The 26523-nt window shown below is 50.8% G+C and overlaps 1 protein-coding gene across 2 annotated transcripts in view; it reads left to right on the top strand.

Annotated features, from left to right (window-relative positions):
- Positions 1 to 26523, top strand: part of LOC101804279 (opioid-binding protein/cell adhesion molecule homolog) — a 324486-nt gene that overhangs the window by 1144 nt on the left and 296819 nt on the right. Inside the window, exon 1 of one of the 2 annotated variants that reach the window (XM_038167588.2) lies at positions 1461 to 1626. The exons of the other annotated variant lie outside the window; for it this stretch is intronic. The gene's annotated coding sequence lies outside the window, so the exon portion shown is untranslated. Of the gene's footprint in view, positions 1 to 1460; positions 1627 to 26523 lie in introns of those variants that run through there. 2 annotated transcript variants of the gene reach the window in all.

Below are 26523 nucleotides of genomic sequence, written 5' to 3'. Positions count from 1 at the left end.
TGCGGTTAAAGAGCATATCCCTGCTTGGCGATACAAGTTCCATTGGCGATACAAGAAGCACCTAGCTGAGCTAGGTCGTGGCACTCATTTGACATAACCCTCGAGTCCCACCACCAGTGAATTGGGTCCCAAAAGCAAATTTCTGCTGGTCACTGCACCACAAGAAGGAGCCTGACGCATCCTGGGGGAGCCACCAGTGATGTGCTGTTGTAGGGTCAGGCTCTGGGGCTGCGGGTACACTCCCTGCTCAGTGGCTTTGTGCCCTGTTCCCATTTCCACCTGCCTGGCTGGTGGAAAAAAAAAAAAGCAGAGCCCAGCATGGTGTAGGTGAGGCACAGCAAGCATCCCCAGGGACAGGGGACGGTATGCACAGTGCTGCAACAGGCAGAGGGAGCCGCAGGCTATAAAGCAAAGTGAGGAAGCAGGAAAGATGTCCAAAACGGGGATGTGTGGGATAAGAGGGGCTGCTGCCTTTGGAGGCTGGAGGGGACAGCAGTGTGTAACTTTTGCACGTGAGACCATCTCTGGGTGAGTTTTCTTCCTCCCTCTGAAGCAGCCCCTGGTAGTGGTTACGTGCCTCCTCTTCTGCTAAAGCACAACCAGATGTGACTCCCAGGGGAGTTGCTCCAGGCTGGGTTTGGCCTTCTGCGTATGGCAAACCTTCCTGCTGGGTTTTAAATATGCTCATCAGCTGATCCCTGATCTGGCAGCCAGATCCCTTGCTCAGGTTTAAATGACTGATTGCATCCCTCCTGTGCTCCGTTTGTTGTCTCAATTTCTCTGATCACCAGCAAAGATGGTTTTTAGCCATTCTGCTTCTTGCAGATAATACTCCTCCTTGAGCAGTCCTGCTTTGCCATATTCCCTAGCCCTTTCTGGTGTGCTTGATGTGTCTCACACAGCCTCCAGCTCCTGCAAAAAGACTCCAGCATCATTTCTCCTCCGCGTCTGCTCCTTCCTGGGGGCAAACTCTCAAGAGCTGCACGACATCGCCCACGATGCGTTCGGTGCCCACGAGTTACACAATGCTGAGCAAGCCAAAGAGGACTTCTGCAGGTCCTCCAGAGCTGCTAGACCCTGATGATGGGAGGACCTCTTAGCTTAGAGGGGATAGAGCTCTTTTAGGAAACCCCAGTGAGCACCTCAAGCAGCCCCGTCCCTCCCCAGTCCCACCTGTGCTGGTGCAAGGTGGCAGGGGGAGGTTGTACAGGTGGTTTTGCAGGCAAGAAGTCATCACCTTCATTAGGTTGCCTCCAGATAACGAGTTAGTGATGGGTGGGGACTGGTTGTGCAACCTGTCTGCAGGGTTTCATAGGGGATAACACGAATCAGCTGCAGCCCTCTTTTCACTGGGTGTCTGCACAGGTGGATTGGGTTGGCCCAGCTCAGGTTCTGGTCTGTCCCAGGGGCCGTAATTAGTGCTCTGGCCTTAAATAGGGGGTGTGGTGGGCTGTCTGGGGTTTGCTGAGCTGCTTTGTGGGGTAGGCTCCCCAAAATACAGCAAAGGATGCTGGCAGGGAGGTGAAGAGGAGCTGCTGCTGCTGAAGATGCTGATTTGGGGGAGCTCTAGGAAGGACAGCAGTGTGGAGCAGGCTGTTGGGAGCAGCAGCCCAGCTCTGTGCAGAGGTGAGTGGCTTTCTCCCAGCTAGTTCTGAAGGCACTATGATTTTGGGCATGATTTTGTACCATGGATGTGGCCACCCAACTTCTCCCTGAGGACAGGTGAGCTGCAATCCCTACATGGCAGAAACCGTGGCATGAGTGGCTGTGGATGTTCTCTCCACCCCTCTTTGCATCCTTCCTCTTGTGAATGTATGTAACAGCTGCTTTTATCTCCCAGCTCCTTTAGCATTCCCCACCATTTCTTTCTTTTTTTTTTTATAAAAAGCAAATTTTTTTTTTCAAATTGAATTGAGAGAGAAGGAGAGAAAGCAAGCCCAGATGCAAGTTTTTGCTCATGAAAGGGAAAGCATGGAATACAACAAATTAAATAGCCACCCGGTGAGAAGAAAGGAATCGGAGTGAAAAATGGGTTGGGGGGGAATAAAACCCAGATGAAAAAGGCAGGCTGGTGCTGGAGTGTGCCAGACAGGGCTGGGAATAGAAGCATAGCGTGGTGGTGAAATAATTGTGCCCCTTCAGCTGAAGTCCACCACTTGCTTTCTGCCTCGCTAACCCAAGCCTGCCATCCTCTGTTAGCTCCTGCAATATTTTATCTGCCGGCTCCGGCTCTGTTTCACCGCGATGGAGAGGACTTGATTAATTAGAAGAGATCTCTTTTTACCCAGCCAGCCCGGCTCTGTGGGGGAAGGCTGGGAACTATTTAAAGGGATGAAGATGTACTGCAGCAGCTGCCATCTCTCTGGTTCCGTGCTCACTCACCTATCTGAAAATTCATCTCCTTTTGCCCTCTGCCAGTAATTCCCCGTGATCTCTGGTGCAGATAAATGAAAGCGGGGTGAGCTCCACGGGTAGCGCGTGATGTATGGCTGGGGTGTTTGGTGCAAGCCAGGGAGAGCAAGTGTGGAGAAAGAGAAGACAGCAAGGATATCTCTGGATGGGGTTTGGGACGTGCAAAACTCGCTGCTGTGTTCCTCTTGTTTATTGCAGTGGAAGTAGGGGTGTGGGGGCTGTGGGTTTCCCCACTTCCAGGACAATCCCAGCTACCTGGGGTGGGTGCAGGAGCATCCTCCCGGTGTTTCTCGGCTCATTAAGGCCTAGCCTTGCCTTCAAGTGACACAGGTAATGAATCCTCTGCAGGGTGCCTGCTGGCTTTAATAAGCTGCAATGAACTAAGGGAGAGAATTAACCTGGCAGGATTAGCTCGCTCGGTGGCGGGATGCTGGGGATGTCTTCTCCTGGGCTGTGCAGGGAATCTTAACACCTCTCCTGCCTCAGGAAGCACCCAGCAGCCCCAAACCCTCCTGGGCCAGGGAGAAGTGGTCAGGGAGGCAGCACCCTGCTTGGGGATGCTCTCTGGACCCCTTTGCCAGGCGTGCAGCACCCAGCCCTGCTGCCTTCCCTCCCCGTGCCTTCTGCCACCAGCTTTTCTCCTCTGGAGACCCAGAAGCAGGTAGGACTGACGGAGCTGTGTGCCTGTTAGGGAGGTGTTTTGAGCAGCACACAGGACTGTTTTTGGCTAGGGCTCCTAAAGCCTAGTTTATCACAGCGCTCGTATGCAGAGTAAGAAAGCCCGGTGCCTGAAAACCCTGTAATTATGGTGCATTTGGTTGGGTATTTTGGCTTTTTATTTTCAGTAAATGGCTTTGTAATGCAGACCCCTGCGGGGCGCTCCCTGTGGGGCAGGCAATGTACTTAATGCCCTAAAAGCCAGTGGGATGCTCTGCTGGCTGCGTGGAGGGGCTGCAGCTGTGCTGGAGCTGCTGACGCTGCTTTGTGGCCCTGAGCCCCCCATCCTGGGCTCTCTGGGTCCGAGGAAAAGGGACCGTGACTTTGAGCAGTGGGCATTGCACAGGGCTTTTGGTAGCAGGAGTCGTGAGGTTTGACATCCCCCTGCTCTGTGTCATCTTCCCTCTGTGCTGCGCTCACTGCGAGAAGCTCCTGGCACCTGGCAGAGCCCCTGAGCAATGCCATGGGACCCCGGAATATTTGCTCAAGGTGAGCCTGATGGATTGCAGCCCAGGACCTCGTGGGAGGGAGGTGAGGGATGTCTGCGAGCCCCAGCAAAGCGAGCGGGTCGGGGTGCCCGCAGGAGCCCTGCTTTTTTCCAGGCTGCTCTGCTTCCCGTGGGAGCCCTCGCTCTGCGTGCGCATGGTGCGTGCATACTAATGCGCCCTGCAAGCCTTTCCCTGGCAGATCCTGTAAGAACAGACGTGGGTTTTGAGAAACCCTCGATGGCACCGCTCGTAATTATAATGTAATCGGCGTAATTGAGAGCCTGGGGCCCTTCGTAGAGGCTGATTTGCATGTTCGTAATGCTAGATGGAGACTTGTGGGGTTAGCCCCAAACCTTCCCCTGCCTGTTTGTGTGGGTTTTAGGGTCCTTCCTCCTGCCTGCTGGTGGGAGCAGGGGCAAATGAGGGGGAGGGAGGTTTGCACGTGGTTCCTTGTGGCACCTCAGGTCCTGGTTTGGGGCCCACGGCAGCCATCCATTATTGATAACACCCCGGCTGTAATGAGCTCCCAGGCTGGATTAGCAAATCATTTGCAAGCTGGTCTGGCTTTCCACCAGGCTTGTCCTCTGTAGGGTTTTTGGGCTTTGGGCTGCTGCTGCTAGTCATTCAGAGCAGGATGGGGTGAGGCAGGAGGTAATGCTCGCACCCCCGAGTGGACATTTTCCTAGAACGGTCCCGTGGGCGAAGCGCATGGTTAGCCGTGCGGTACAGAAACGAGAGGAAACAACCCAAATTACATGTGGGGTCACACAGGGTGACTGCAAACAGCTCCCTGCAGCCTGAGCTGGCAGTCAGGGTACGGCTGGTGATGCAGGGCTGGAGCAGCAGCCCTGATGGCTCCAGGGGACATGTCCTGCTCCTGTCCTTGCTCCCAGAAACCAGACCTAGGACTGCAGGATGCAGCCAGGACCATTTCCATTCCCATATAGTGTTTTTTTGGGGAGCTGCTTTGTGCATGGTCCTGCTCATGGGCATGGTCCTGATCTTCTGTCCATTTGGCCTGCAGAAGGAGAACAACCCCAGGACACCGGGGTGGGTGATGCTCTTAAATCCGCTGGGGATTTGGGAGGAGACTGTTTGTGCTTCTTGAATAATGGCTTTTGATATGTAATAATACATCGTGCAGTTTTTGATGGCCAATATTACATTTATTTTAAATGATATAATCAGCCCTCAGTGTCTCAGTTGATTTAGTCAATTAAGTTTTTAACCTCATGTCTTCAATCTCATCTGTGAGTAATTTAAATGTGGTGATTTTAATGAAAGTACATCTACCTGTTCATTTATCCAGACATATCATTGCCCTTTGGATCTTTTGTGTCAGGAACTGGAGATGTTTTTTTTTTTCCCCTTTTCTGCATGGAAATGTTTACCGGGGTGAGGAGACAATAAATTGATTGGCGTTAGGGAGTTGATTTCTTTCTCAGAGCACTCCAAATATAACAGATGCAGCGATTTCCGAAGCGCAGTGACATGTACATTAAGGCTTTCAGAAAGGACAGCAGGCTTGCCTCTAATTCTGGGCTTGCATTTAAACCCGCGAGGAGACTGCAGTTATTACCTACCTGAAGCTGGTATGCTCTCGGCTGCTTGTGCAAATGCTGCAGTTTTTGGCCCCGTAATTGCAGCAGCTGCCAAAAGCTTGCTGGGAGCATCTCAGCCTGGGCTGGGATTCACCCCCTGAGTCCCCTGTGTGGTTTTCTGCCTCGTAATGTGGGCTTGGGGGACGCAGAGCGGTGATGTCCTAGGGGAAGCAGCGTTTTGGGTCCTTGCTCCATCCCTTTGCAGGTGGGATGGGGTGAAGGTTGGCGCTGGGGCCCCGCAGCGCTCGGTGCTTTTGGCTTCTGTGAAATGCAAAATGAGAAAACGAAGCCAATGTTTTCCAGCCTTTGCTGGTGTTGCTAAGAGAAATCAAGATAAATGACCCGGTGCTCCTTGTTGGCTGGCTCTGCCTGCTCCCAGCCACGCTTTCTCCTCTGGATGTAATTTTTTTGGCTGGGCAGCGAGCTCAGCAGCACCTTCACAGCCCGGGGGATGCACGGAGATGTGGGGTGGGGGTGTGGGGTCCTGCTGCGGGCATGGGATCACCCCCGGTCCCTGGGGAGGCAGCCCATCTGGTGGGGTTGTCTGCGGTGAAGTTATTGGAAACCGAGCTCGGGAACGCTGCTATTGGTGTTTTGTTCCTGCCTCATAGGCTGGCAATCTCAAAATACATTTTCTTTTGGGTTTTGCAATGAAAATGCTCAGAAGGGGCATTATACGTGGTTTTCTCACAGAAGGCAACCTCCCCTCCACCAGCCGAAAATACTTATTTTAAAATTTAGAGTGGAAAATGCAAGCAGTTTTTGATAAAAGCATTTCTATTCATGAGCAGTCGCTCGCAGAGATTTGCAAGAAATAAATAGGTTTTGGCAGCATAAAAGTCTGATGAACAAGGGGATGGGGAAGGTTTGAAACTTGGTTTGGTGTTGTTTCATGTGGAATTTCAGAAAAAGTTTGCCAACAAAAGTGTCAGGGGATGTTTTTCTGCTGCTCCTGGGCCCAAGTCTCCTGTTGCTGGTGAGAGCTACGGCACTCGTAGGTTAATTATCCTCTGATTGTCTTTGTGAGGCCTCGCTCCCTGGGGATTTATCTCCATTTCGCCCTGGGACATGCTGGCTGCTTGCTGGACGAATTGAGGAGCTTGTCTTGAACTCCTTCCAGATTATTAGCAGGTGAAGGTCGTCGTGTGGTGTCTCATTGGAAAGTCGATTTCTCTAGATTTTCAATACATGCACCACATTATTATTGCAGGTTTTTAACACACTCCGTGCGTATCACGAAGGAGCGAGGTGCTGTGACATTGCCTCTTTCTCTGAAGCCACTTCTGCAACGTGGAGCTTCTGGTTTTGCAGTTTCAGTGCTAATGCTCCATCTCCTGATGTGGACCCTGGGCAGAGGACCCTGGTATAAAGTCAGTCCTGTGCAGATGATGGGAAATAAGTGACAAATGTGCCAGGAATCCACCATGGTCCACCAGCAGAAGCTTCCTTCCAGCGTGCCCCCTGCCATGATGGGGAGCATCTCCACGATGCTCTGGTGGCCAAGCCTCTTGCTCAGCTGCTCCCATGCCAGATTTTCAGCCTGGGGCTGCCTCTATCCTGCCCTCGCTCTCCCAGATCAAGCGTGGGGTCTCCTTTTCTTGCTGGTTTGGGGCTCTTTCTCCTCCTGCTGCCGTGGGCGTGATGGAGCTGGCGATGCTGGGGAGTGTGAGCTGAGCTGGCAAGCCGGCCCCCAGTCAACCTGGAGCGGCAGCTACCCCGCGCATCTGCGCTGCCTCCCCTGCTCATCCCTCCAGGGCTGCTCGTGAGGAGGCTAAATCGTGCTGGGAGCCTGCATAAAGCAGGGTATTTGCATCTCTGGTAAGGAAAAGCTCAGAGCCAGGGATGCTTGGAGCTGCCTCGCCAGCTCCAGCTCATCCCCCACACCCCCATGCGTGTTGCATGTACTCCCGAGCACGGAGGGGAGAGGCGAAGAGTTGCCCATGCCATTTTCTTTTAAACAGATTCAACTGTGGCTCTGAAAACAGAATTAGAGGTAGGGTTTAATCATACAAGCTCTGGAAATAGGGTAGATTAAATCTTTTTAAGGAGGGTGGCTAAGCACTTTATTTGCTGTGCAGGAATCTTCAGGGGGTCAGATACCAGAGAACTAGATTTAAAGCTTTTAAATTCCTTCCCTTTTTTCTTTTTTTTTTTTTTTTTTTTTTGAAGAAAAAAATGTTCTTTGACAATGCACGGTTGGCAAGGAAAGACTTTAAAGTGATGGTTAAAAAGACAGAAAGGGGGAGAGGGGGGAAGATGGGTGGAATGGAGATACTTGTCGAAAATAGACATTAATAATGTTGTGTTGACTTGTTCGGCCACTTTTAATCCTTAAAACACAGCTCTGCTCTGGGAATTGATTTTTTGGGGGGGTTGGGGAGACCTTTTGGTGGTTCTGTGCAGTTTTGCAGTGCCTTTGAGGACAAGTTTGAGCGTACAGATGGTAGAGGGGCTGCCAGCCCCGTTCCCTCCCCTGCCTGCTGGGATCCCACTGCGGGTCGGTGAGGGTGCTGGTGGTACTGGGCACTGCGCCCCTCATTTGGGGGGACCACAGACACAACGTGTAAGCCAGGACTGGCTTCATCCTGGAATAGGGTTTTATTTATTTTTTATTTCTATTTTCACAGCCAGGCGCTCCCTGTGCCTTGCTCAGGGACTATCGCTTGTGTTTGCCCTGCGTTTTTCTCAATTTCACGGAGCCGAGGCGATCGATGGGAGGCTGGGCTGGGATTTGGGGCCGCCTGCAGCCTGGCTGTGACTGATGGCCTGGGCAGCCCCGGCCCCATTACCAGGGGGTGTTTTTGTGCAGGTGGTGATGCTGGGAGTGCCTCGAAGTCTGAGCTTTAAACCTCACGAGGCTGGGCTCTGCCTTGGGAGCCCTGATGGGGCCAGGAGCAGGGTGACCCCAAGGGACCCTCGCCTCTGGTGTCAGTGGAGCGGTGCTGGTGTCTCGGTGCTGGATATATGGGAAATGTTGGTTTCCATGGGAACGGCCTGTGGCAGTGCTGGCTTTGGGGGAGGTGGCACTTGGATGGTGGTGGGAGCCTGGTGGGGCCGTGCGTGAGCCTCTGGGGCTGAGCTGTGGTGGGGTGATGGAAGGAAGGGTTTGTATGGGTTGTGCAGCCCAGCCCTCATGGGGCTGCAGGTGCTTGGGACAAGGTGGTGATGTTCTGTGTGCTCAGCACAGGCAGCCCCAAAGCACCTCGACCCCACTCTCTCTGCACCAGGGGCTGCTTTGGGCTTTTAAAAAGTTTTGTACATCCGCAGGGAGACCCCTCTCCACCCCTCAAGCAGCGTGGCAGCCTTGGTGACCGACCCATCTCCAGAACCCAATCCCACGAGGCAGCACATCTGATCCTTCCCCTTGGTCTGCCAAGCAAATTAGCACGCCGTTAACTTAACGAGGACTCTCCTGGCTGCCCTGGATGTGGGCAGTGTGCGGTGCCGCTGGCCGAGGGAGAGGTGGGAGCTGAGAAAAGCTGCAGCAGAGCCCTCGCAGCTTTGCGCAGGGGTTTTGGGGTTGTCAAGGCTCTGTGCTGCTGCTCGGGTCAGTGCTGGGGATGGGCACGAAGGGAAGGGATGGCTTTGCTGCCAGAAGCATCAGGTGCAGGCAGTGATGCTGGGGATGCTGTGATGCTCCAGCCTTTATCCTCCACCGCAGAGCCCCGTGTCGCTGCCCCATGCCAAGGGGACCGAGCGGGGCACGGTGTCCCCCAGAGGGATGTGTTGGGTGTGTGGCAGCTCTGCCTCTGGCAGCACCGGCTCCCTGCCAAGCCTTTGTCTGTTGACGGAGGTAAATGTGCAATTTCATGGTTTGGTTCCAGTGAATTTAGCTGACAAAATTCATGAGCTGTTAGGAGGAGGTGAGAGGAGGGGCATGACATGAGAAAAACACATGAGGCAGTGCTCGCTGGCGTGAGGCTGCTGGCTTTGGGGATGGGGTGGGGGCTGGAGGGACAGGTCCCTGCCAGGAAAGGGACACTGGCTTCCCCGGGTGACACCGAACATGCTCACATGGCTGGGAGATCTGCGGGGCCCTGCAGCCTTCTCAGCTGGCCTTGGGAGAGCCGTAGGTTAAACAAATGCTTCCAGGGATGGAGCCCGGATGCTGTGGTGATGGGTGCTTGGAAATAGCAGGGCTTGGCCTGCCATGGCACCCTGGTGCTGTTCCTAAATAGGAATTTGTGAGGGTTTGGGGCTTGGTACAGGAACCCCCAAAATGAGTGTTGTTACCTGGAGCTGTGCAGCTCCCCCGGCAGTCACCGTGTGGGTGCTGTCTGAGCTGTTTTTCCCCCTTCTATTCCATTTCTCCATGGGATTTCTTTGCAGACTGTCTGGTGGGTGCAGGAGCTGATGAAGGAGCAATGCAGAGGTCCCCTGCAGCCCCCCATCCCTGCTTGGCTCCTGCTCCCCCCGGTGAAGGCTTCTCTCCTCTAGCAGCCTGCCGCGGATGCACCGCAGCCCAAAGGAACCCAAAGGCGAAGTGTCAGGAGCGGTCTAAACAAATATTAGCCAATTAATATTACATGCGGGGGAGCTCGGGGGGAGGAGGAAGGGGAGGTCTCGCTGGAGGATGCGCAGCCTGCGTGTACCTGTCCTGCATGGCAATGCCTGAGAGCCCCGGGCAGGAGCTGGTGGCGTGCTCTGAAATGGCAATGTGGGTGTGTGGTGCACCCCGTGTGGCTCGGGCTGGCTTCCCTGCTAGACCAGGAGGGGGCTGGTGTGTTTCCAGCTTGCTTACTGGTCAGGAAAGGCTTTGGATTTTACCCAGTTTTGGTGTTGCTCAACAAAAAATCATTATTAGTCACTGAGCGGTCTGCTGCTGTGCATGGTTGTTTGTAGGGTCAGGCCCTAAACAGGTACCAAACACCCCTCCCAAAGGAAGGGAGCGGGCTCCCCAGGGTGTGTGATATCAAAAGGTTTGGCATCCTCCCTGCCTCTCCTCCACGGATGTGGTAAACGAAGCCCAGGGGAAGCTGATGGAGACTGAACCATAGGGCAAAGCAGGCAGCCAGGTCTCACCACGATCTGTGAGATGCCAAAAACCTACAAAGGGGATGTGGTCCAGGAAGGTTGCCCAGAGCATGGCTTTCATACTGGTGACCCCTCCAGCAGTGCTGTTGTTGCAAACAATCCTGCAGTTGCTCTCTGTGCTCACTTACCATTGCCTTTGGGTAATAATTAGTACCCTCTGATGGGGAAATAGGGCCTCGAGCTGCTACTGCTGCCTTCCCTATGGGCCAGTGTGGAAGGAGGAGCTCCAGCTGTTGGGTTCCAGCTCTGGAAATCAACGTACTGGCTCCATGCCCTCTGCCTTTCCTTTTCCCCTGTTTGGAGGCTCCCCAGTAAATGGGAGCAGTGGCTACATCTCTGTTCTGCAGTGGTCACCCCTGATGTGGAGTCTCTGATCTCCAGATTTGAGCAGAAGAGCCCAAGTTTGAGGGCAGCAGCTTGGTGCTGAGACAGAGATGGGCCTCTTGGGTCCCTTTGGCTCCAGGAGCTGCTCCCCTTTAGCTTGGTGAACCTCCTTTTGTAAGGAATCCACTGCGTGAGTGTCTCCCTGTGAAGCCTTTGGGATTTCTGAAGATCCTCTTGGTTTAATCGTGTGGTTTCTTGTTCTCAGCAAGCCTGTGTACGTGGTGTATGTTGATACACAAGAGGTAGGGACGAGTGGGGTCTGTGGTCCTTCAGCGTGGCTGGAGCCTGTTGGAGAGGGATCTGCAGGGGCCTTGCTGTCGTACCTTGAGTTTGGGGCATTTATTGTGCTTAATCACCCATTTGTGTTAAGGAACATCAGATCTGGGGTTCCAGCTGTGCTGGCACTGAAGACGCTGCCTCGTTAATGAATCCCAGACTCGAAATGTCTTTGTGCACGTGGGGGGAATGAAAGCCCAGGAGGGGAGGGAGCTTGAAGGTGCCTCAGGAAACTGGGGGCAAGGCCGGGGCCGAGCTGAGAGACGAGACCACCCGCAGGCCGCGCTGCATTGTACTCGATCCCGTATCCAAATTTCAGTCTTTTAAGAGGATTATCAGGTGCCTGTTTGAATTACTCCGACATGAACAGTCAGTCAGAAAATGTACATTCATTTGAAAGGTCAAGTACATCTGATTTCTGCATTTGGTATGCCGGGGCTTCTCCTTTCAACTCTGCCTCCCTTAATGAGATTCTTGTTTCAAAGTGTTGCCTTGCACGCTCAGGATCCGCCGAAGTCAAGTGTGGCGAGGGTGGTTTTTGTTAACATGTTTACCCTTTCATCTGGCTGTCCTTTGAAAGCAGCCTTCGCTCCGTGCCAGACAATAGGGATGCCGCAGGACGGCCAGCCGGGGCGTGTTTGCTGGCAGAAATGAGCCTTTTTTTTTTTTTCTAGGAGAGATGGAGATGCGATAGCGAGGCCGTGCCACGCCAAGAATCTTGATTTGCGCCTGCGAGCGAATGTGACAAACGCATGCAAATGGAGAGGGGACTCGGAGGCGGCTCCGCTGCCTTCAGGAGGCCGCTGGCCGCTGCAGGTGGCGGTGGGCAGGCAGCGGGATGCTCGTGGCTCCCTCGGAAACTGCGGCAGAAACGAAGCCGAGCTTGGCCTGGAATGGCAGAAGAGTGTTTTCTTGATTAAATTAATGTGTATTGATATTTCTCCTGTTGTTTTGACTTCACAGGCTGTTTAAATTCAGTCTTGTCACAACAAAATACAAAGGAGGTTGCTCTGAGATTGATTTTTTTTTTTTTTCTTTAATCCTGTCTCTGAAGAAGAGTGTTTTAAAATTTTATTTTTTTTTGTTACTTCCAGGTTGACAGCCGGGGAAGGCTGCAAATGTTAAAACTGTTGCGTAAATAATTATGTTAAAATGTCGAGCATACATTATGGAGGAAGATGCGTGTTGATTGTAAAGCACGAATCAATTTTCTGCGTCACAAAATTACCGACAGTGGAGTTTGCTTTGGTGATTTATTCCCTCAAATGATGATTTTTGTAACTACCAGCCTACTTTCCCCGGAGAGTCTTCTTGATGGGTGAAGCTTTGGTTTCCCCTTTGTTGTCACTGCTGAAGCTCTCTCCTCCTGCCTGCATGGCAGTGCCCCCCCCCCGATTCTTAAAAGCAGAGCCTTTCATGCAAGCTGCATCCCAAAACGCTCTGCCAAGTTAAATAATGTAGTCACAAAACCAAATATTGAATAATGACTGAGGAAGGGATTAAGGGAGACAGTCGAGCAACAAAAGGGATGCTCGAGTGTTTGGAGCACAAGACGGGGAAGGCAGGGATGCTCAGGGTGTGCTGGGCAGGGAGCTGCAGCCCCCCAGGACCGCGTCCCCCAGCTGCAACCCAAACCTCTCTGCCAAGCCCGCCTTATTTAAGCCATCTCTGTTGGAAATGGCAAAAAGGTCTGCAATAAATGTCCAGGTTTTGAGATGGGAAGTTTCGGTGGAGGTTTCTCTGCTTGGTTTTTAGGCTCAGTGCTATGAACATTGCATTTTGCTCTTTCCTGGGGAAGGCTCCAGCCTGGGCAGTGCAATTGACCTTAACCCCTGACTTGATTCTCATTTTGGGGGAAGATTTAAACAAAAATTGCCACCGGGAGAAAAGAAAGTCCCAATATCTTGTGAGATTCATGACATTTTGCAGTCCAGCTGTAACTTGTTGGGTGCAGTAAACACGTGGTAGGTAGTTATTGGATACTCGTTCAGTGAGAAATATATTTACAGAAGGAGAGCTCTTGATGTGGCACAAAACCTTACGTAACTGGCTTTTGTGTAGCTGGAGGAAAATCTAGGATTCCTCCAAAACTAAGAGCTGGAAATTCAACTGGGGAGCCATGAATTCAGATGTCTTTTCTGAGATAGATTTAAAATACTGGTGAGGAAAGGAGCATCCCTGTTCCCCTATGGCAGCGAGGGCTGTGGGACCTTCTGCTGGATTCCTTTTTTTCTGGTCGGTCCAGAGCAGTTAGAAATGTAGCTTAGAATAAATTCCAAGGTGATGATTTACATGGCAGGTGACACTGGCAAGCAAATTATTCTAGGAAGAGGCATGAGATGGGATGTATTTACTGCCTGTCTGGGCAAATTATCCACTCCTAGATGTCAGCCGTGTGTTTGTGTAGAAAATGCCTATGTCCAAAATAGCATATAAAGTGGTTGCACGAAATGACAGTCAATAAAAGCAAAACCTCTGTGGCTGTTGCTGCAGCCCCTGCACTGAACTCTTTTTAGCTCGCTCTCTGGAGAAACTGATGTCGGGGATGATCTGAAATGAAGGAGCTGGTTGTGAGCGAGCAGGCACACAGACAAATTTCATTTCCACTGCTGAGGTGAGACGAGCCCGGCTTTTGCTGGGAACAGGCGGGTGATGTGGATTTGTGTGGGCATCGCTGCCTGTAGCCCTGCGTGCTGTGGGTGTTGGAGCTGCAAAGGGCAGCTTCTCCTCTCGCCTCTCCTGCTTAGCCGGGTTATAATGCCCCATCCCACGGGGGAAACCTCTCATTTGAGCTCAAGCAAATTATCTGGTGCTGGCTACTACTTCTCAGTCTCGTCAGGCCGGCTGTGATTTACTCTAAATATTTATCCCTCTTCACCTTGTGTTTCTGATTGATGAGCTTAAAATAAATAAAGGAAGAGAGTGAAGCGCAGGTGGCAAACTCTCCAGGCTGGTGCTGTCGGTACGGCTCACGGGCTGTGATGGCTGGGGAAATGAAATGCAGTTTTCCAAACCCAGCCCTCAGCACACTCATCGTTTGTGACCTTTCTCGTAGGGACTGCTCTAGGCCACATCTATTATGGAAGGATCGTGCCTTGTGTCTTTTTCCAGAAGACTTTATTTTTTTTCCAATCTCAAGGTGGGTTTTGGGAGGATTGCTTCTTATTTGTGTGTGTGCCCACGGAGAGCTCAGGATCTCATCTGGCTTTTAAGCATACACTTCTGTTATCTAGCAGGTATTGTAGGTGGATGTGTAAATTAGCGTGCTTCTGTTTACATAGCAATGGATGTATGGTGTAAAAACAATTTACTTGTAAAAGACTCATCCTGTCTCCAGAACATGTTTGAATCGTAACACAATACAAAGTAATTTAATCCCCCAAACCCATACGTTGTTTGCTTCTCATTTTTCCAGCAAATTTTACCTTCATCAAAAGATAAATCAATTTGTAGCAGCTATTGGCAGCTATTTAAGCTGGTGAATTGAATAGCTTAATTAGAGAAAGTATATTAAAGGCTCCGGATGAGGCTGACATCTTCGGTGCCTCCTCCGGGGCTCTTGGCGTGACAAGGATGCCTCGTGCTGGTGGGAGGAAGCTGCTAGGACCCCAGCCACTGGGAGAGAAAAAATATTAAAAGGGGCTTTTTGGAAGGGGTTTTGCTGCCATTTAGGAGGGTGGTTATTAGGGTAGGTTTCCCCAAAGGCACGTTTTGCAGCAGGGTTTGCCAGAGCTGCCCTGTAATGGTTTTTTCCCTGGGTGGGTGCATGCCCAGGGTACCTGGGCTGGCTTGAAGAAATGCAGTCTTGTTCTTGCACAGGCTGAGAATTCGCCGAGCTGAACTCCCCGAGGCTCTCAGCATGTGGGATGGTGATGGGTTATGATAAAAAAAAACAACCAACCCTACAGTGTTCAGTTAATTTAAGCTTGAACTTGAGGTGCTCAGATATGTCGAGTTGATATTAGGATACTCTTGCTTAAAAAAGGAAAGTATTGTCAGTGCAGACCAAGGCGTCATCCATCTGTTCCTGAATCTGTTAGCAGCCCGTGTTCGATGTCTCCGCTGCAGTCTGGGAACCCTGAAATGAGGCAGAAGCTTCACGTGGGCAGCTCCTTCCCTCCTTTGCCTTGCCGGGGGCTAGCTCACACCCCAACCACCCAGGCGGTGCAAAACGAGATGTTCCTGGTGACGTCTGGTACCCGTTCGGCGTCCTTCTGAGGGGCCAAGGCTGCAGATGAAGGTGAACCACCAGCTAGGAAACCTCCTTGTGAGCAACGTGAGATCTCCCAGTGACCCCAGAAGCGTTTTGCTTGCTCTTAGTGCTTGTAACAAAGGGCAGACCCTGAGATTCGTGCTCCCCCTCTTTGCATTTTTGCAAAGCTCTACTGCTGAGCAAAATTCTAAAAGTTACAAGACTTAGATAGGTCTTGTGATGAGCCAACACCTCAGGTTGCCTCAAGCTTCATATTAGGAAATGTTCCTACATATTTTTCATTGCAGATGCACATTCTCCTGCAGGGTAAGCCATCTGTGCACATGCACCACGTGTGTGCACGCGTGTTGGTGCGCACACGCACCGTTATTCTTGCCTCAGCACAACGATTTCCTAACGATCTCTTACCCATCTAAGACAGATTGCTTTTCATGGTTCAGTGGCCGCAGCTCAGACATCCATTTCAATCAATAAAACAGTCAAAAGAGAGAATAGATTTACTTGTTTCTGGTTTTTTACATTTAATTGAAAATTTTCGAGTGATTACAAACATAGATATTGTACAGATTGCAGAGTTTAGAAAGACAATAAGTGCCAAAAGAAAAATCTCCTGAGCACCCCTCTTCTCCCCGGCTTGTGCCTGGCCGTGTAGTTTCTTCTTCTTTGTCGTGGCTTGTAAAACCTGGCTGGATTTAATGGGGTTTCACCCAGGCAGCGTGTGAAGCATACGTGGTGGTCTGGGATGAATACCATTAAATCCTCTTACCTGTGACAGGGAGGTGGTAAATCCCAAGAGGAATCCAGAGATGTCATCATCCCCTGAGCAACTTGGTGGTGGAACACGTGGGAGAGCAGACTGGAGAAGCTCCCCAGTTCCAATGAAATGGGTTTAATTTCTATGAGAGCTGAAAAAAAGCATTTGCAGGGGAAAAGTGATTTTGGTCATATATGGGGGAAAAAATGCATGTATTTTTCCCATTGTGTTTTCAAGGGGGTGGGCACGAAGCAGTATTTTAAAGCTAAAAGTTGATGTGGAGACCTGATTTTGTGACTTCAGCCTGCAAATGAAGATGCTTAAGGAAAGGGACTTTTGGAGAAGGGGTCAGCTGCTGTGTCCCTGTGATATGAACATGGCTCGTGCTGCGTGCCTAAAATGTGTGGGTACCAGGCATGTAGAAACTTTCCTGAAATGTGTGTGGCCATGCTGGATTCGTGCATGGAGCAGCATCTGCCTCGTTTGTCCTGTGGTCTGCCGCTCTCTGTCCCCCATAGTTTCCTAGACCGTAACTTGGAGGGATGCCTGGGACACTTCCCTTTCTCCTGGGGTTCTCTGGGAAAAAGAAAAAGCCATCCTGGCTCCCTGGATGTGAATTTAATAAACCTGGGGGCAGCGCAGCAGCTGAACATATAAAAGTCACCAACTGTTAGCTCAAATGCGGGAAAACTTTAAAAAGTCCTTGAGACCCCTGCGAAATGAGATCTGATTTCTCCTTGAGTTGTTTTTAATAGCTGGAATTACTGAAGATTGGTGTTTACCAGCTGACGGGTTTGTGAGCAGGCTGCCTTTTGGTGCCCGTGGTGATATCGCTTACACCGGTACTCGTGCGATAACCTCCTGAGTGCGTGGCTCTGCTCACAAATTAAAGCTGAACCCGGTGTGCCGGGCGCGCTCTGCCTCCCAGACGGAGAATTTCCTGGATGCTTTTATTGTCATGTCTGATTTACTCAGCCTCGTTGCCTGCTGGAAGCGTATTTGTTCCGGCGTGGGCCAGGACGTGGCTCCGGAGGAGCGGCTGTCAGCCTCCATCTACTCAAGGGCAGCGGTGCCCAAGCACGGCTGTCAGCCCGCAGCGAGTGGGGCTCCATCCTCATCCTCAAAGCAGGCTGAGCATCCCAGCAAGGAGATGCCAGGAGGCAAGAAAACTGGGGGATAGGAAGGTTGGGTGAGTCCCGAGAAGAAGGGATGAGTGTCGGGGTGGTTTTATTCACATAAGGCATTTTTGTTTTGTGACCCCGGTGTGATGGGGATGACCAGAGACCAGAGGGGTGCTGGGCTAAGATGCAATCAACCCCAGTCCCTGTCCTCGGCAGCTTGCAGTAAAAACAATTTCCCTGCCACCATGGACGTTTCTAGATGAGTGGTAGCTCCTCTTCTGCCATTTGGACTCTTCATTCCCATAGCATTTTTATGGGTTTATGGGTTTTCCCCCGGCGTGCACCTCCCCAGGAGGGATGCAAACATCTTTGGGAAGAACAGCCCCTCCGTGCGATTTCCTTTTTGAGCACACAATCAGGTTCCTCTTGAGGAAGAAGCTTCAAATGGAAAACTCTGGCCAGCCCAAATTAGGGGGACTTAATTTACGATGGTAAAACACTTTGAGAGCGGCAGATGAAAACTGCAATTTAAGTGCCTAATATCATAATTATATACTGATGTGTTTTATTAATGGGATTGAATGCTCATAGCTTTGTAGTAATGAGCTTTTTTGAAGATCTGCATAATAGAGTTTTCTGATGGTAAAGGACCCTGGCATGCTGTTCCCTCTCAAAAGCTCCTCGAAGCTCATGGATGAGCCAGGGACAGGGTTAATTGTTGACTCGAGTGGTAATTAGTGGCCCATCTGCTGCAGGAGCCCTTCTTGGGGGGCAGAGGAACCCAAACTTCCTCCTTGAGGCACTGCTTGGATGATCCAAAACCTTATTGTGGTGGGACAAGTGACTCTTGAGCAAATGAAGTGTTTTGGGAAGCCTGGAGATGAAAGGTATCATGTTGACAAATTAGCACTTAGCAAATTGCTAGTATTAAAGATCTGTGGGTTTGAACGCTGTGCACACTCAGCCCTTTGTAATGTGGGGGAAGAAATAATTTCCCCATCCTGTAGCACCGTTTTGAATGCTCTTCTGATAATGAATGGGAACAAAACATCAAAACCTTGAGCATTTTCATGGGCCAAGAGATCCCCTCCTGCAAAATTAGGCTGGGTCAGTTAAGATGGTGTGTGTTTGTAGGCTGCATGTTCCACCATTTATCTGAAAAAAAAAATCCTGACCGATGATAACCTGGATTTTGAAAAGAGGAGAGACTTTGGAACAGCTTTCAGCTTTAAAGAAAATGTTGAAATATGATATTTTGATGATTTCAGTTTTTCATGCAGTCAGTTTATCACAACTGACTTTGCTGTGAATAAATTTTGACTTGGATAAATCAACTTGCAGTTTTAATTGTATTAACAGACACATTAATTATATAACTGTTGGTGCCGAAGAATTCAAGACTTTCTAAGCTGAATAGAGAGAGCAAAGAAAATAAAGTAGCAAATTGGAGAAGTATTGAGTGGGAACTGGATATTTCTTATTAGGTATTTTTTGACAGGAAAAAGTGGTTTGTCAAAAGACACCACAGCGTTCTTTACAAATCCTGCTTTTCTTCTAAACACTTCCCTTTTATCTAGGAGCATAATTAGCTTTTGTTAACTTTTGTATGGGCAGTTCTCGTTTTGCACTTTCTCTGGAAGCTGCGGCTGTTTTTCTCAAAGAGCTGGTAGCTCTGCTGCTTCCCTTGGCGCATCCTCAAGATGCCAAATAACTCCCAGATTGCCAGCAAGAGAGAAAATCATGGAGAAATTTGGATTGCCCTTGCTAGTTAGGCATCCTTGATGCATTTAATTAGGAAATGCGAAGTCAGGCTGGTTTTCCCCCTTCTACCTTTGTTCATTAACCCAACGTGTGCAGTCGTAATTCATTTGGTAACTTCGTGTGGGAGCCCCGCTGCTGGGAGAGGAGCCACAAGTGGCGAAGCAGAAGCTTTGTGTTCCTGCATGGATTTTGTACTTGTTGATGCTCTCCCAATCTTGTCTACCTGTCTCAACCCAGAAATGATGAAACAACGTTTAAAGGAGGGAGCAAATGGGAGAACAGGAGTGCAAAGCAGGCAGGCTTCCACCCCGTGCTGCAGGTAGCTGCTTGTGTAGACAGTGACCGCATAAAACAGCAAAATCTTTACAACTTCTTCAGGGCAAAACTTATTTATTTCTTCTCAAAGCCAAGAAACCGTGTCCTGCTTTCTGCATCATCCTTGGTCAGCTGCAGCAAGCTGGGTGGAAGGCAGGAGGTAGGAAGACCCCATCCCTTGTGCTCACCTCCGTGTCCCCATCCCTTCTGCTCTTCTGGTTCGTGGTCGCTGTCAGTAATGAGAAGGGATAACTGGGCAGGGAGACAGCTCCAGCACCACCCTGTCCACCTCCACATTATCCTGACTTATTGCGTTGTAATAAATGGAACCATTCCACTTCATCATTTCATATTTGAGGAGATTTATAGATTGTCCTGGTGGCTGAAGAGGCAGTGATTAAAGGAGCAGTGTGCTAATGAATGAGCCTCAGCACAAAGCCTTTTTAATTAATGCACAGCCCAGGGGCTGTAAACGGCTTGCTGATAACAAGCCTGGCCCATTCAGGACACGAACTGACAACTTTGCACAAAATGAAGGCTTATGTGGAGACATGGGTACGGTATTGAAACGGCAATTAAGGCTAATAGGATGACTCCTCTGCCCATCCATCGCCGGTGTTGGCCCTCCTTCAGCATTCCTGGCCCTCGCTCTGCTCGGGACTAATGGCAGGTGGAGATTTCATTTGGCTCTTCCAACCTTTCCTCCACGGTTTAATTTATGGGCTGGCTGCTGCATCTGTTCCTTCGTGCGGCTCTCAGTCGCGCTAGACAAGGATTTTCACTCAAGGCCTTTCCGAACTTGCTGGAAAAAAAAATTTCCCTGAGTCAGATGATTTTGTCTAGCGTTTTCTACTTTTTTAAAAAAAAATAAAAAACTTTTTTTGATGGAGCATCTTGCTGGGAGAGGGCGGTGAATTTGTCTGCGGCTGCGGCCCATCCATCCATCCTCCACTGCGGTGCTGTCAGACCGCTCGGCTGTGCAGGGGGGACCTGTGTGGATCTGATGGGAGGGAGGGGGATGAACACAGTGGCGTGCTGCAGGACAGCCTCCAACCTGTTGGGTTTTAATGGGTTTTCTGTCCCCTTCCTGCTCGTCCTCTGGTTTGTGGTGTCGGCGTGCTGTTAAACGGGCTCCACGCTAGGTATCTTGATGTGATATGATAAGAGGCTTCTGTAGGAGCATTGAGATAGGAGTCACAGCTTTGATGAACAGTTGTGATAAGGTGCAAGTACCTGGAACACCAGCCAGCCCTCCTTGGGCACCTTGAGCAGCTGCTCATGCCACATTCCCTGAATCTTCACCAGTAACCTCCTCCCCCAGGGCTTTCTGGTGCTGGCTGTGCTACGAAGGGCTTCATTCTACCTGCCCAGAGACAGCCAGAGCGTGGTGTTTGTGGCAGGGCTTTGTCCTCGGGAAGCTTGGTGAGATGAACACCACAGATGGAGGATCCTGACTCCGCAGGATGCAGTGGAGCAGCACAGGTTTGTGCCCAGCTCTGCTCATGGTCCTCCTGCTGTGTCCCATGTCAGTCGTGGAGCAAAACTCCCAGAGCCCATCCAGCAGCTGTCGTAAAGTTGAACCAAATAACAGCTCTGCTGCTGCATGGGGCCACATCTCTGCATTTGGGAACGCTCTGAGCTTCCCCTGCATCCTGGCAGGCACAAGGGACCCAAAGCCCTCCCGTGTCCCATCTTACCAGGGTTCAGCTTCTCCATTTCACCTCGCTGAATCCCCAGCGAGTGGAAGCACCATTATTCAGTGAAGGGTGTGGAGACAGGAGCTGGCAAAACTTTTGAAACACAAAAGAGAGAAAAAAGCAAAAGAAAATATAAATGATGCTGCCTGTGGCCTGCAGATTTAATGATATTTACCCATTTGATTGATGAAGATGATGAACGAGGCTTCGTGGCCTGTTGAGGGTGAAAAGTCTAAGTACCAGGATGGAGAGTGAATCAATCACTGCTCTGGTTCCCCTGCCAGATGGGTTCATCAGTTAACGGCAGCTCCCAACAGGGTCGTACATTACCCCTGGCTGAGGGACGGCGTGTCAGCCCAGCCTGCTGACTCCTCTCTGCAGAGATCAATAACCCACGGCGAGGGGAAGCAGCCCAGCCGAAATGCAGCCACTAAAACTGCTCTCCAACTTTATTCCTGGGTTAAATTGTGCTTGCTGATATACATGTTCCCATAAAACAAATAGCAAGGGTTGGACTAGACCATGCCACGTGGTGCTGCGCTCCTCAGGGCCGGGTCCTCCGCTGGGAGGAAGGTGGAGGAAGGTTTTGCTGGGGGTTTGCTGGAAAATAGTCTTGAGTAGTCCTCTGGGTGCTTGCAGTAGAACTATACTTTATTTTTTTTTGGAAGGGAAGAGTTTTTTTTTTTTATGGTGTTGGTTTAGTATTTAAACATTTGCTCATCATTCTCATGGCGAAACCCATAACTTGATTGTGAAGACTCGTCCTGCCCCTGCTTTTTGGGCAATAGGATTTGGGTCAGAGGCTGAAATGTTCTCCTGCAGCATCCAGAGAACTCACATCATGAAACACCCCTTTCACATCATGAAACATCCTCACTGTGCAATTTAAATATCTCATTTTTTGGGGGGGAAGGACTCTCTCTTGAGTACTATTTACCCTGTATTGGGTCCTCAGTAGAAGCCGGTGAAATATTTGTGGACATGTGGGTCAATACAGGTTGAAAAACAGTTGCACAGAACCACGTAGCGAGCTCAGGACTTGGGATGTTCATCAAAAAGTTTTGGGGCTTTATATTTCCCCAGTCCTACCAACCTTGTAAGGCGAGCCGTCGTGATTTATGGCTCTGTGTTCTGCTCCTGTGGAACTCGCAGGATTTTGATATAAAATTCTCCTGGCTTTAACTGTCAGGTTTCACCTGAGTCCTGCTTGGAGCCCATTATTCTTTATGTTGTCATTTCTGAAGAGCCTTTTGCAGCGGGAGCTCGGCGTTATATAGCACTTAATAACGAGCAGGTTACACTGCCGAGTGAAGAACACTCTGCGATGTTCAAACCTTTTACAGTGATCATTGCGCCTGTTGATGCCCAGGACAGATATGCAGAGGTTTTTTTGCAATGTGTTTGGGTAGGGAAATGCCATTCTGCTCAAGTCGTTTGTGCTGCGATTTAGAGCTTAGAGAGGTGCTGGAGGATTTTCAGCTATGGGAAAAGCCCCAAATTGTGTCAGCAGAGGACAGGAGGCTCCTGCCTTGGGTGCTGTGAGTTGCCCTTGGATGAAATCTGTCCCTCTGACTTTGTCAATTTAATCAGGACCTAATGGGGATCTAACCTTAATTATCTGCCCTTAATATGATGGCTTTAACATCTTGGTCAGGCACAGGTGCTGTCACATGCAGAGCTCCTTGCCAGGCATTAAGAACACGAGGGAGGTAAAGGGAGGAAGATGTTGCAGAAATGGTAGAAATTAAGAGCAATGTCCTTGCAACGTGCACGTCCAGACCCCAAGTTTTAAGGAGGAAGATGCTGTTGGCCTGGTCAGCGTAACAAAAAATAGAAAAAAGCCATGATCACCTCTCAGCCAAGGGTGGCATGAACAAAAGGAAGAGAAGGGGTAATTTTTGGGCAAGGCTGATGGGCAGGGATGTCTCAGCACTGGTGATTTTGTGTATTTTTTTTTCCCTTCCCTGTCTGTGCTGCAGACTCCCTGTGTGACCTTGTGGATGTTTTCAAATCTTTCTTTTCCTCTTGCATCTGTGCTGTGTGTTTAAGCTGCTTCCTGGGGCGAGGAGTGTGTCTTACAGTGTGTCCCTCATCGAGATTTGACTCTCATCTGAGGTTTCTGGGCACCACTTTTGTTATCAATAATAATCACGGCAGCGAGAGACCAAAGAGAAAGCAACAATTCCCAGGAAAAATAGAGCAGCAGTGCTCTGCCGGATTGGTAATTCAGGGGTAAGGAATATAGATGGGACTTAACAAGGAACCGGACCGCAGCCCCAGGTAGCTGCTGTCAGAGGGCTGTTGTAGGACAAACAGAGCTCCCTGAGCTCTTTGTGGAAGGCAAATATTTTGGAGGGAGGTGTTCAGGAATTCAGAGAGCTCAGCCTCAGCCTGGTGCAGCTGTGGGATGGGTCCTGAGCCACAGACACGGGTGGAGGAATTGGGGAGACCCCCACCTCACCCCCAAGCAGCCCTTGCCAAGCCTAACTTGCAAATATCGTGTGAATTCGAGCTTTTCCAGGTGGGAACTGCTGGCTGAACTCCACGACTTATATTCAGCCCGATGCAGTCATCAGAGATCGGCTTAAACTCATTATCCCCTTTTCATTAGTATTAGCCATTAGCTCTGGGTAGCCCTGTTATTGATATAAATGGCTCTGAAACCTTCTGAGCTCTTGGCTTCAACAGATTTCCTAGGCTGGTTGGGGAAAGTGTTTCTTTTCATCAGCTCTGAATTTGTCACTATTTCAGGGGAATCAAAGGGGACTGCTTGCGTTGCGAGGCAGGGAGGATGGCAATACCAGATGTACTTTGTCTCTCTCATTCATTAATTCATCTGCATTTATCATAAGGCTTCCTATTTGTCTCCTTTTTAAGATAAATAATCTCAGCCCTTCCAATCCCCTGTCATACGGTGACAAGAGTGATTTAAGGACCTGGAAAAATCCTATATGACAAGGAATACAGCAAGTGGTGTATTTCGCCTGGTCCTCTCGTTCCCTGAGGGATGGAGCAGAAGATGCAGATGACCACATTGAATATGTTGTTTCTCTGAAGATGTCCCACTGAGCAGTAGCACGGGGACAAATGCACTGATCCACATCTGTCCACACAATATTTTTCATTTTTTAACACGTTTCTGGAGCTTTGGGCTGTGTTAAGTGTGGCTTGAGTAGGGAATAAGATTAATTGGGGGGGGCTGCCTGCGTGGCATCGCGGGTCCTGAGCCCAGAAATAGATGCTGAATGCACCTGGGTCATTCACAGGCAGGATTTTATAACTCAACTGAGGTTACAGCCGTGGCATTTGGTTAAGATGTGATATAAATTGCAAGGTGTCTCCTGGATGATTCGAGAGAGCTCGGCAGCCTTGTTCCTTTCCTCCTGTTTTGAAGGCTGTGCATCCCGATTCCCCCCCAGACTACCCACATCTTTCTGGGGTTATTCGGGCTCTGCTGCCTGCACCCCGGTTAGAAGCAGCTCTGTTTCAGGACGCTAATCCTATTGTAAACCCCAGCGTTCGGATATCTCTAATAACAATTCCTGGCACTCGAGTGGTGGCTTGCACGCATCCCTAAAGCAATCGGTAAACATGGAGCTAATCCTCCCAGCGCCCGGGGAGCGGCAGGGTGAACAATTAGTTAACCTTTGGGCAACAATTGGTGTGCCAAGGGGGGGCTGGTGTTGCTTTTTGGGGGGGACAAAGTCCCTGGGGGTGTCCGGGTGTCCCCAAGGGGTGTCCGGGTGTCCCCAAGGGGTGTCCGGCCAGGAGCACAACTCGGCCAAGGGATGTCTCAGCACCCCTGCTATTTTCCAGGTGCTCCCAGTTGTTTTTTTTGTTGTTTATGAGCTGGCTGTGAGCTCAGATGGAACAAACTGTTTGAGAAATCTCTCCCTGCAGCCCGGCCTAATTTGCCCTGTCAATCCGGTGCTCGCCTTCCTTCGCTCGTATTTAGCGCCATTGATTTATCGGATGGCAGGAATATTAAGAACCTCCAACTATTAGTCCTGATTACAACTTCTTGGCGGCTTCATCACTCCCCGAGCCTCGCCGTGCTCCTGGCGGGACTTGCCCCTTCACTGGCTCTCGAGCACGGGTTTTGCTGCTCTCCTCAATGAGCCGTGCTCGCAGGGAAAGGTGAGCCCCTGTGGCTTGGTTTGGGGGAAGAGGGGAGGTAGAATGAAAGGAAACAACTTCCTTAAGCTGAGATAAACCCATTTATAGCAGAGCCAAAGAAATTAGGTTGTTTGGGTCCTTTCCCTGCCGCCTTTGCTGTTGGAGCTCCCTTCATTTCTCTGCTGCTTCCACTCCCTTTTACTCCCTCTGGCCACTTCCAGCCCTATACTAGCACTGGCTCCTCTTCCCTGCAATTAACAAGCTCGTTAAAGATCTCAAGGTCTTTTTTTTTTTTTTTTTTTTGGAGTGGCCTGCACGGTATCCTCCCTTCTCCTCCTTTTTCTGGCTCCTGGATGCTTCCAGGGAGAAATGGGGCCTTTGCACGCATTTGCTCACCGGGAGCACATTTAGCTCCTCTGGAGAGCGGGAGCGAGCTGCAAAGACGTGCTGCAGGAGCCCTGCTTTTGAAGCTGTCGCTGGCCTGGATCGGGAGAAAAATAGCCTCAGGCAGCAAGGGGAGGGGGAGAGCGGGGAATTTGGGGTGAGAAAAGTGCTGAAAGGAACAATCTGCAGGCAGGCGTGCCGCAAAGGGGGGGATATGTGGGTGGGCAGCGGGCTGTGTGCGCATTTCCCAGGACCAGGAGGTATGCGCTGGGGATGCTCAGCCCCAGACACGTGCAAGGATGCTGCGGAGCTCGTAACCCCATGGGTGGCTGCAGGAGATCGTGTCCTTGCCTATGCTGATGGATATAGGGCAGAGCCCAGCCTGTGCCTGTCCAAGGGGCTGCTGGTGCCCGGGCTGGGAATGGATGAGCTTGTTTGTGAGGAGGTGAGGCAGGAGCTGCCGGTGCTGACAGCTCCTCCTGTCGCCGTACCCTTCCATCTGTCTGTTTTGGCTTTGCCAACTGTCCCGGCCCCTCACTCGGCTTCCTCTCCGGTCAGCGCCTCGTGGGCAGGAGGAAAAGCTGCCTAAGAGGAATTCATTCACTGGGGTAAAAAGGGAGAGGAAAGGCTTGTAGCTGAACCCGACAGCACCACACTGCTTCTGCTGTCGATCGGAGAGGCTCTTACCTCTGCAGGGCCTCCTCAATGATGTTGGGGATGTGGAGATCCCCCGAAAGCTGTGCCTGGGGTCCAGCTACCTGCTCGGGGTTACCGGCCATGAAATGCTTCAGAAATGATGCCAGAGCCCAGGCTACGTGTCACAGTGAGGGGAGAGAGGCAATAAGCTGCCACCGCCCCGTCTGCCCCCAGTGAGGGGTCTGCAGCCCAGGCAGCAGGAGATGGACGGGTTCCTCCGGCGGCACAGCGCTCGGAGAGGCAGGAGCCGGACCCCAGAGCCTCCTTCCCTGCCCTCCAGAGGCTTCCTCTCTGGGCTCATCCGTCCTCAATCACTCCTGGCCTCAGAAACATTTTGCAGGCAGTTTCCAGTCTGCTGGTTTGAGCCTCGCTACGTGGTCTGGGCGAGCTGCTGGTGAGTGCTGGGTACACTGGTGTGCGCCCCGCAAGGACCTGGCCCTTCCCCACGGGACTCTCCATCACACAGCCCCAGGCCCGTGGCCACGCAGTGCTTCAGCCTAATTACAGGGCACTGCTTAATATGCTGCAGCCACCAGGCAGGCGGGGATTTCTGA

Source organism: Anas platyrhynchos, chromosome 25, assembly GCF_047663525.1.
Source record: "Anas platyrhynchos isolate ZD024472 breed Pekin duck chromosome 25, IASCAAS_PekinDuck_T2T, whole genome shotgun sequence".
NCBI lineage: Eukaryota > Metazoa > Chordata > Aves > Anseriformes > Anatidae > Anas > Anas platyrhynchos.
The sequence above is the reverse complement of the archived record's forward strand: the minus strand, read 5'-3'. Positions and strand labels throughout refer to the sequence as shown.